Source organism: Elephantulus edwardii, unplaced genomic scaffold (assembly GCF_000299155.1).
Source record: "Elephantulus edwardii isolate Elephantulus edwardi_28Jun2011 unplaced genomic scaffold, EleEdw1.0 scaffold00206, whole genome shotgun sequence".
NCBI classification, from domain to species: domain Eukaryota; kingdom Metazoa; phylum Chordata; class Mammalia; order Macroscelidea; family Macroscelididae; genus Elephantulus; species Elephantulus edwardii.
Window position 1 is genome coordinate 2,765,815 of NW_006399956.1, and position 10,850 is coordinate 2,776,664.

The window sequence follows — 10,850 nt, forward strand, 5'->3', positions numbered from 1 at the left end:
AATTACAAAAAAATTAAAACAAACAAAAAACCACTTAGATAAATAAATATAAATGGAGAGGTTGCTGTTGTCGCTAGGTGCCTTGGAGTAGAATATGACTCATAATGCCCTTATGAGCAATAAATTTGAACTCTGTCCTATCCTGTGCCAGTATCACAATCTCTGACACACTCAAGCCCATTGCTGCAGTCACTGTGTCTATCTATTTCATAGGGATCTTTTCTTTTGCCACCCCTTCATCTTTCCAAGCATGATTCCCCTCCAAGGAATAGTCTACTAGCAGTATGCCCAAAGAATGTGAGATGAAGCCATGTAATCTTTGTCTTCCTGGAATACTCTGGCTGTGCCTTCTCCAAAACAAGTTCAGTATTAGTATTTAGTATTAGTATTAGTATTAGTATTTAAGACCTTTATTAACAGGTGCTTGCAGTTTAGTTGACCTTTTTTTAAAAAAAATCAAGTTGTAAACTTTTATTACAAATTAAAAATGAGGTTCTTAAAAATCTCAACTTGACCAGATATGAAACAATTAAAAAACCTTTAAAGGTGTATTGAGAAAAACCAGGCTTTTTAAAAAACACGTTTGTCATTACCAAAAGAGAAACATCTTTAGGTAAAACTAGTAAAAACCCCATGCTGCATAGATAATGCAGATAGTTCTAGTTATCTGGTCAACAGGCAAAGCACTTATGGTCTTCAGCTCCAATCTTTTTGTTCATTTCTTACTGCTGGAATTTCATATTCATTTCTTCTTGTTGGATGACTAAACCGGATGATTGTAGAGATAGTAAGCTGCCATTTACTCAGCTCCGCCCTCCTCATCCTCGGGACCGGACGAATTCTCAGCTGGTGGATCGGCTGCTTTTGTCTCTTTGCCATCTTGTGGTTTAGGGTTTTCTGGGCGTCTGCATTGGTAATTGAAGTTGCGATGGTACCGATGTTGAGGTGGCTGCTGACCTTGGGTCTCATTTTTATTTTCTTTATCTTCTTCATTGTAGTCCTCTCTAGGCTGTCTTTGGCGAGAAGGGCCCCTGTGAATTCGTGGCCTAAAACCCCATACATATTCTGTCTCACTGGTCTACCTTGTTCTCCTGCACCCTGGTTGTCAGCATTCTGCATCCCTTCTCCCTGCACAGGAGGGTGGGAATACTGTGGTCGACGCCCATAGAGTCTCCACATGTAGTAAGGTGGGAACTGTCCCCTGCGGTAGGGCCGGCGTTGTTGGGCCTGGCCTTCGGGAGCACTCTCCGATCCCTCGTTCTTCTCCCCACTCTCACTATTCTGGTAATTCTGCTGGCAATTACGTGGAGGACCCCTACGACGTGGATAACATCTATAATGGTTACAGTCGGCTGCATATACACTGAGTTGCACTGCAACGCCACCAGGACCTGTAACATTTGCTGCCTCCACACCCTTTTCTCCTTCAACAACATCAAACTCCACAGTCTCTCCATCTCCTACACTGCAAAGGTACTTCCTGGGGTTATTCTTCTTAATGGCAGTCTGGGGTCATTCCTGTTGATGAACCCACATCCGTTCCTTACATTGAACCATTTCACTGTTCCCAGCGCTGAAGGTGGGGGCGGTGGGCGGCTGCTGGGTCAGGGCCTCCCTACTCATGGTTGCAGTGATGGTGACTGGGGCCGGCTGTGGCAGCGGCGGCTCCTCCTGGAGTGTGATGGTAACTAGGCCAGCGGTGGTGGGGCTGCTCAGGGCTCTCAGGGATCAGCTCTCCTCTCCCGCTACTGATAGAACTCAAGACATGTTCTTTTAGCAGTCCATGGGATATTCAGTACTCTCCTCCAATATCAGTGCAAAGGTATCATTCTTATTCTGCCATCTCTATTAATTGTCCAGCTCTCGGTAGTACAGCAAGTGATAGAAAAGACCATGGCCTGAATCAGGTGGACTTTAGGCCTCAAACTTACATCATTGTTCTTCAATAATTTGGACAGGTCCCTGACTACAGACTTCCCAAATGCAGTACATCCCCTTGTCCTCTTACTGCTGGCACCAAGTATATTGACTGTGGATTTAAGCAAGATGAAGTTGTTGACAGTTTTAATCTTTTTTCCATATATCATGATGTTGCCTATTGGTCCATTGGTAAGAATTTTTGTTTTCCTGACATTGAGATACAATCCAGATTGATGGCTAAAGTGTTTTGTCTTCTGCAGCATGCACTTTAATTCTTCCTCACTTTCAGTAAGCAAGGCTGTGTGATCTGTATAACATTGGTTATTGATGAGTCTTCCTCCAATCCTGATGCCACATTTTTCTTCATAGAATTCAACTTCTCAAATGAGTTAAAAGTAGGAATAGGTATGGAGAAAGGATACAACTCTGATGCAAACCTTTCTTAATTTTAAACCATTGTAATGTCACCTACAACTCGACGGCACTTAACAACATAGAGAGAAACCATTTGGCCTAGTGGACCGAAAATGATGATGCTACCAAGCCAAAGGTGGGTGACTCTAATCCGCGGCCCTCAAGTCTGTTTTTTATTGTTTTTGGTCAAACATTCTTCTAGGTCATATAGCCCTGCTGTGTCCGCTTACCATACAGAGGTAATTTGGGTTGCTGTCAAGCTGAACACTGTGACACTGATATGTCAAATGCGATAATTGTTACCCATGGTGGATGGTGTTGGGTGGAGCTCCCTGATTCAAATAAGCTTGGAAGCAGGAGTGGCATCCACGACTGTAAATAGCTTACCTCCAGAAACCCCATGAACCTGGAGAAAGGATGAAAGTCACTCAAGTGTTGAGGACTTTCCTTCATAGAGTTGCTATGAGTCACCTACGTCTCGACAGCACTTAACAATGTAACATCAACAGTGTTTCATTGCTCCGTTCTCACAATAGTCCCTTAGTTTATGTATAGGTTTTGCATGAGCACAATTAAGTGTTCTAGATTCCTAATCTCAATGTTATCCAGAATTTGTTAAAATCCACACAGTCAAATGTCTTTGCATAGTCAATAAAGCAGAAATAGATGTACTTCTGGTATTCTCTGCTTTCAGCCAGGATCCATCTGACATCAGCCATGATATCCCTGGTTCCATAGCCTCTTATAAGTCCAGCTTAAACATCTAGCAGTTCTCTGTCTATGAACTTCCTAGCCATTTTTAAATTCTTTTTAGCAATATTCTGCTTACAAATATATTAATGATATTGTTTGATAATTTCTACATTCTGTTGAATCATCTGCCTTGGGAATAGGAGTAAATATTAATCTCTTCCAGTCAGTCAGCCAGGCAGAATTTCTTGGCAAATTTTTTTGCATATTCTGGTGAGCATCCCCAAGGTTGTATTATTATTTGAAACTTGTCAATTAGTATTCCATCGATTCTTGGGACCGTATTTTTTTGCCAATGCCTTCAGTGTAGCTTGACCTTCTTCCTTCATATCATTAACTCTTGATCATATGGTGTTTCCTCAAATATTTCAGTGTCAGCCAATTCTTCTAGTATAGGGATTCTGTGTATTCCCTCGATCTTCTTCTGATGCTTCCTAGATCATTCAAGATTTTATCATAGCACTTCTAAATATTAGAACTCTAGGCCTGGCTTTCTTTTTCAGTTCTTTCAGCTTGAGAAACACCCAGAATTCTTCCCTTTTTTATTCTCTAATTCATGGTCTCTGCAAGTTCTGTTATAGTAGTTTGCTTTGTTTTTTTGAGGCTGCCCTTTGGAATCTCCTATTAAGCTCTTTTACTTCCAGATGAGAAGAGAGAAAATTTAATTCTTATTGACATGATTTCAGAAGGTTCAAAATTATAATTAATAAAATATTTTGAAACTGAAAGAGAACTCTGAGATTATCCACCCCAATGATATCATTTTACAGATGGAGGAAATAGTATTCATACATATCTCCAGGCCAGGTTATTTTGAATCATCTCCAATGCATGCAAAAGCTGGACAATGAATTAAGAAGATGAAAGAAAAGCTGTCATCTTTAATTATGGCTTTGGCAGTGAATATTGAATATGCTTTGTACTACAAAAAGAATAAATAAATCTGTCTTGGAGTAAGTGCAATTAGAATATTGCTAAGAAATGACAGTGACAATATTTTGTCTCACATACTTTTGACATTTTATTAGGAGATCAAGAGGGACCACTCCCAGAAGAAGAACAACATCAGTAGTAAAAGAAAGTTAGCTTAGCAATAAGAAGTTATACTATCAACCTAAAGGTTGTTATTGTTGTTAAATGCTGTCAAGTCATAGATGACTCATAGCGACCCTATGAATGAAAATCCTCCATACTTGAATGCCTTTCATCCTTTTTCAGGTTCATAGGGTTTCCAGAGGCAAGGTGTTATGAAAGTGGATCCCATTTCTGCTTTCAAGCTTGTTACTAAAACAAGCTCCACCCAACATCATCCACCATGGGTAACCATTACTGCATTTGACACATCAGTGTCACAGTGTTCAGCTTCATAGCAATGACAAGTTACCTTTGTGTTAGAGCAGCTTAATTGTAAGAAAAATATATTAATTTTGCTGTAACATATTATTATGGGATATGTTAAATTGTATTTTTCTGCGGAAAAATATTATAATGAATTTGATGCTTAAGTATAGGAATATTTATGAAAAAATATATTAACAGTGTAACATGCTGAAATGGGCCTGTTTGAGGCCTAGAGCCCCACTGACCACATGAGGTACAAACCCTTGATATAGGAATATAACTGTCAATAACTTGCCTGTAAAGCTACTGTGTGAATCCTGATAAGGGAATGTAACTTGTTACTGCTCATGTTGCCAAGAAAATGTAAATTTAAAAGTAAAAAATATATTGGGAATCAGATATATATTAAAAATTAAGGTAGGAAATATTTTAAGAACTTGCTAAATCATATGTGATAATTAAAATAAGAAATATATTAGTAATTTGCTCTTAGGAATTATGTTGAGAATATTTGTGAAAACAACAACAACAACAACAACAACAAAAAAGAATACTTGTGAAAATGTACTGAAGAGTTAATATGTCCAATTAGGCCTCTCTGAAGCCAAGGGCCCCCTGATCACAACAGGTGCAGGCCCTGGATAAGGAGATATGACTGGCTAATGCCATGTTACCAAGGATAGAACATGATTGGTTAAACCTATGTTGCTTTGGGACTAATGTATTTGTTTGAAAACTCAAAGTTGAATGCCCCTGGTTGAATATGATGCAGCATCTAGTATCCAAGCTAAGGGTATTTATACCCCAAAGAGTTCAACCTGAAACTCTCTCTCCACTTCAACTGGGACTACTGAGCTGAACACTGAAGACCCAAAGGCTCTTTTCAGAGCTAAAGACTTAAGGGCTCTTTTCAGAGCTGAAGACCCAAAGACTCTTTTCAGAGTTGAGAACTCTAGCCTACACTGATGGACATGAACTACTGAGACAGTGGTGGATTCTGCCCACACCTATGGACCCTGGTTACGTCAAATTGCTGAACTAGCTGAGAACCCCTGGCCACACTGACCTGTTGAATTAGTGGAGAACCCCCCAACAGCACTAATGACTATGAGAGGCAAAAAGAAGACGATGAGTTGGGATCCTGGGGTGAGTGAGTGTTCTCCTCTGTTGATGAATCAACACGTGATGAAGTTATGAATTGCACTGTAGATAAATTGTAATTAACTATTTAATGCTTACTATAAATTAATGAATCAATATGTTGTGATGAATTTGTGAATGTCAATGTAGATAAACTATAATTAACTGGTTAATGCTTACTACGAATTAATGAATCAAGATGTGATGAATTTATGAATTGCAATATAGATAAATTGCAATTAACTGGTGCTTGTTATGAATCAACGAATCAACATTTTGTGATGAATTTATTAGTTGCAATGTAGGTAAATTGCAATCATTGCTATGAATTAATCAATAAATTGTAATTGGCTTTTGTAATATGTCTATGAGTAATTAATAAAGGCTCAAAGCTCATGACACTCTGTATGGCAAGTGGACTCACAAGAGATATATGACCTAGAAGAATGCTTGATTTTTGCCTCTCCTTCCAGGCTCCAGAAGCTGCATTCATCTATCATCCAGCTGACCCTCAGACTCAGGAGAAACATCCACCCCTATGTTCCAGGAGTGGCCATCCATTTCAGTATTTTACCATTCCAGCACACCCCAATGCTGGCAAACTCTGGTCCAGAGACCCCTAATTCATCCAGAAAGTCTGCTCTGCAGCCACCCACTTGTGGAAAAAAGAAAGCCGTAATGCTTTAGTGTTCCCAACTTGTCTCTCCTTCCATCCACCAGTTTCTCCATCGGAGACAAATGGGAACTTTCTTTCCACTTGATTTACGACCTCTGAAAACCTCCTGAAGGATTAGCCACAAGTTGGCCCTACCTTGCTAACATATAACAACAGCAACAAAGCAGAGGGTCAGTGAACATAAAGGGACCCTCAATAAGATGGATTAACACAATGACTATACAGCTTCCTTAAGTATAGCAGCAACTGTAAGCATGGGAAAGAATAGTGTTACTTTCTGCTTCATCAGGTCAATGTGAATTAGAATCACTCTGAGGCACCAAATCAAAACAACATACTACCAAGAAGTACAGACAGATAATAGTAACACTGGAAATCTACTGGAAAGCAAATTGGAAATTAAGAATGTGACTAATGCTGTATTTCCCAATTCCTCATGCTTTATTTACCTTTAAAGATTTCCTAACAGAAATGTGAAATTTTTCTTGAGTCATGACTTAGGAACTGGATTGTGGGAGAGAGTTCTTCATCATACACAGAGGATATTTATTCTTTGATGGAAACATTAAGATCTTAATTTAAAAATAATAAAATTTGGCTGAGTAAATAAGTGTTTGCAGTTCAATGCCATAAAGTTGGAGGTGGAATAAAATAGACTAAAAGCCACAAAAAAGTAAATCTGTACATTTTTTAAAAGAAATTGAGCTTAAATGATTTTTTTTTATGAATTGCTTATACACAGCAAATTTTTGTGGGCAGAAATGTTTACCCAAACTTAATTTGTAAAGAAAAAATTGAGGATTCTCTAACTTCTTAAATTGTCATCAAGTCAGAAGTGACTCATAGTTTACCCTCTAGCTGGTTTTCAGACTCTGTAAATCCAACAGGAGGAGACTGCCCATCTTTCTCCTTTAGAGCAGCTGATGTTATCCGTGAAACTCCCTATGAACTAATCCACCAGAGCATGAAAAATCTTAATAAGAATGTGAAAATTATCTAAATTCTCAATTAGAATGTAAGTATTATTTTCATAAAAAGGATAAAAAGTCATATTTAGCAAATTATCAAGTTTTGAAAATGTTCACTTGTTAAAGGAAAAGTTTTCATACAGTTCTTGTTAGGTGCTACCGAGTTCGTTCTGTTGCACAGTGACCCTATGCATAATAGTTCAAACACTGCCTGGTTCTTTGCCACCTTCACAAAGCATGGGACTACTAAGTAATAGCGGTGACTATTCCTTAAACTATTTTTTTTTTTTGCTTCTCTCTATCTCTACACACACACACACACACACACACACACATATACACATATATACATATATATACACATACACACACACACACATATATATTTATGATGTTGTTGTTGTTGTTGTTGTTGTTGTTGATTACCTTCGAGTCAAGCACAACTCATAGTAACCCTATGAACAAAAGGCGTGAAGCCTTTCTAGAACTATCAATATTTATCAAAGTTCATAGAATTTCCGGAGGCAAGCTATTTAGGCAGTGGATGCCACTCCTGCTTCCACGCTTGTTTTAATTAGGAAGCTCCACCAAACACTGTCCAACATGTCCACATACATACATATACATATTAAAATTTGATTTCTTTTTTTAGACTTTTAATATGGTTAAGTTTATATTCACGCAATAGAAGTTGACTTACAAGGTAAGACATATGCTGGTATAGATCCAGGGTTGGAGTCCTTTGGAAATTTGTTAAGTGACCACTAATTATGAAAATAAATTCTCAAGTTGCAGAAAAAGGCTATTGACTCAAATGAAGTCAGTTTTCATTTGGCATAACTTTTGAATAGGACATACTTTACATTTTGAAAACCTTTAAACTTATTTATTATATTGTTTTATAAACTGGAAACTATTTTTAATAGTGTATTAAAATAAAGTAGGATTTATTTCTTTTTTCCTTATTTTTTTATGGCACTGCACATTTGAAGACATAACTAACACTGCAAGAAATTTTAAAAACATGACTTTAAAACAGCTCCACTGTCTTACTGACAAACTGATATATTATTACTTAACCAAGTTGAATTCAGTCTTCAAAATGTAATAATTCTTTTTTAAAAACAAGGAGACACTTGAACAATAATGCATTTTGTCCATCATCCACCTTCATCTGTCATTTAAATGATGATCTTTTTTTCTTTTCAGAAAAAAAGTTTTACCACTGTTTTCAACATGCTGTCAAGGATTTTTTTAAAAATTGTCATTCAGGGACTTGTCAATGCAATCCCTCCTCCCTGATAGTTTAATGTATTGACCTTCCATATTCAAGTAAAATAAAGCAGGTTATGATGGCACTACCCACCACCTACATATAACTTTACTCTTTATCAGAAACAGACAAAAGACCCTTTGAGAATCAAAATCACTTCTACTTCATTTCCTCAGTGTTCCTTTCAGCTGGAATTTGGAAATTGAGGTTGAACATTATCTAAGATATAAAAATTTGCAAACTTCCTCACAAAGTCAACCCATTCAAAAATTGTCCTGCTTATTGAGCACAGAAAGAAAAGACAAAGCCAGAAAGTACATCCTGAAATCTAGGAGACAGAATGTCTTGTACACAGTGGTCCAGGAAATACCTCCGTTTTAATACATCTTTTCCTTTATTCTGCTCTAAGTAATGGAGAGTTACCCTTACACTATAAAGCTATGTAACACAATAAAATTATGCCCCCCTGCCAGTTGCTCCCTTTTCTGCTGAAAGCATGCCCAAAGGTTTGGCCCCACCCCTGACTTTCCAAAAGTGTATCCTCTCCCCTTTCCTTTCCTTTCCTTTTCTCTCTAACTCTTCTGCACAGCCAATCTCTTTCACCAGTCAAGCCTCTATTGCTTTACCTTAATAAATCTTTTTCACCTATTTGGCTTTAAAAAAATAGTTCTTAAAAAAGTAAGCATTTTGAAAACCGGATGTTGGATTTTTTTTTGTCTCGTTAAGATTATTAAGATAAAAAAAAGTATTAAGATCGTGTGTTTAACATTTAATTTCATTTTCCAGAAAATTAAGAATTATAACTTGCCTTTACATTTAGGAAGAAAGATTAACACATACCAAATTATTTACTCATATTAAGTTTATGAATGTAATAAGCATCATTTCCAAGGTATTTTTAACAGAATACCCAGCTCAGGGAGCAAGTTTCCCTTGTGCCAATGAAAGTCACCCTTCACAATGGAGCAATAATCTTGCTGAAGTTATTAAACTTTATTTGTTTTGACTTAACATTTTAAGCAGTTGTTCTTGCAGATAGGAGTAGAAGATTGGTATGCAATTATGCCAATTAGTGAGTCCTCCACGCCTGTCACCCATCCATTATTTCACTCTTTTTATTCTAAACAACAAATTGCCTGATGCGATATATCTCATTTACTAGGTATATACAGCCAAAAAGATATATTCTTTTTCCTTTAAGGAATTCACAGACTAATGAGTAAGACAGACTTGCAAGTTAATAAAAGCAATAATTATCTTGCAAAGTATTTTCAAAAATGCATAAAACTTGCAAAAAAAACATAAAGACAAGAATTCAAACTCTCCTAGAAAGAAAGAAGGATGGAAACTATTCCAAGAAAGTCAGTTAAAGACAGAAATATGTCATAAATGATACTGTAATGATGTAAATTAAATTTTTACCTCAAATTTTCAAAAATTATTTTTAATTAGACATTATTATTTATGAAACTGGTTCTCAAAGACATTAAGTTGCCAAAGGTTGCTTAGTCACCAGAAGTAATGCCACCTTTTGTATTCTATTAATTCTTTGCCCTTTACATTATAATACACTCTTTATACCCACACCTCCTTGTCTTTATCTTACAGCTAAGATGTCTCTGCCAAGAAAGGTGACTCAAAACAATGTGGAAATTATCAAACAATATCAATATCATATGCAAGTAGAATCTTGATGAACAATATCCAAACAATCCTGGAACAATACACCAACAGACAACTGCCAAATATTTAAGCTGATTTTGGAAGAAGCCTGGACACCAGGGCTATCATTGCTGATGTTGGATGAATCTTGGCCGAAAGCAGAATACCAGAAAAACATCTTCTTGTGTTTTATTGACTATGCAAAGAGATTTGAAAGGTGATCCAACAGTGTGGAAATTATTGAACAATTTTATTAATATCACATTCAAGCAAAATACTACTACCGTTGTTGTTATATGTTGTCAAGTCACTCATGGTGCATAGCAACCTTATGTACAATAGCTCTGAACCCTGCTCTATCCTAAGCCAATTTATCATCTTTGACACACCTATCCCCATTACCCCAGTCACTGAGTAAATCTATTTTATCAATGGTCATCCTCTCTTGTGCTTTACCTTCATCCTCCCAAGCATAATGTCCCTCTCTGAGCACTGATTCCTCCTTGCAATATGTCCAAAGTATGTCAGATGAAGCTTCAGAATCATTGCCTCTAAGGAGAAGCCTAGTTTCACCCTCTCTCAGATTAACCTATTTGTTCTCATAGCAGTCCATGGTATATTCAATACTCTTCTCCAGCACCACAGCTCAAAGGCATCAATTCTCCTTCCATCATCCTTAGTCAGTGTCCAGCTTTCTTTTTTTTTT

The 10,850-nt window shown here is 37.1% G+C and overlaps 1 pseudogene; it reads right to left on the reverse strand.

Moving 5' to 3' along the window:
- Nucleotides 1-799: 799 nt before the first annotated feature.
- The window catches only part of LOC102868721, a 30,294-nt pseudogene continuing 20,243 nt past the window's right edge, over nucleotides 800-10,850 (reverse strand).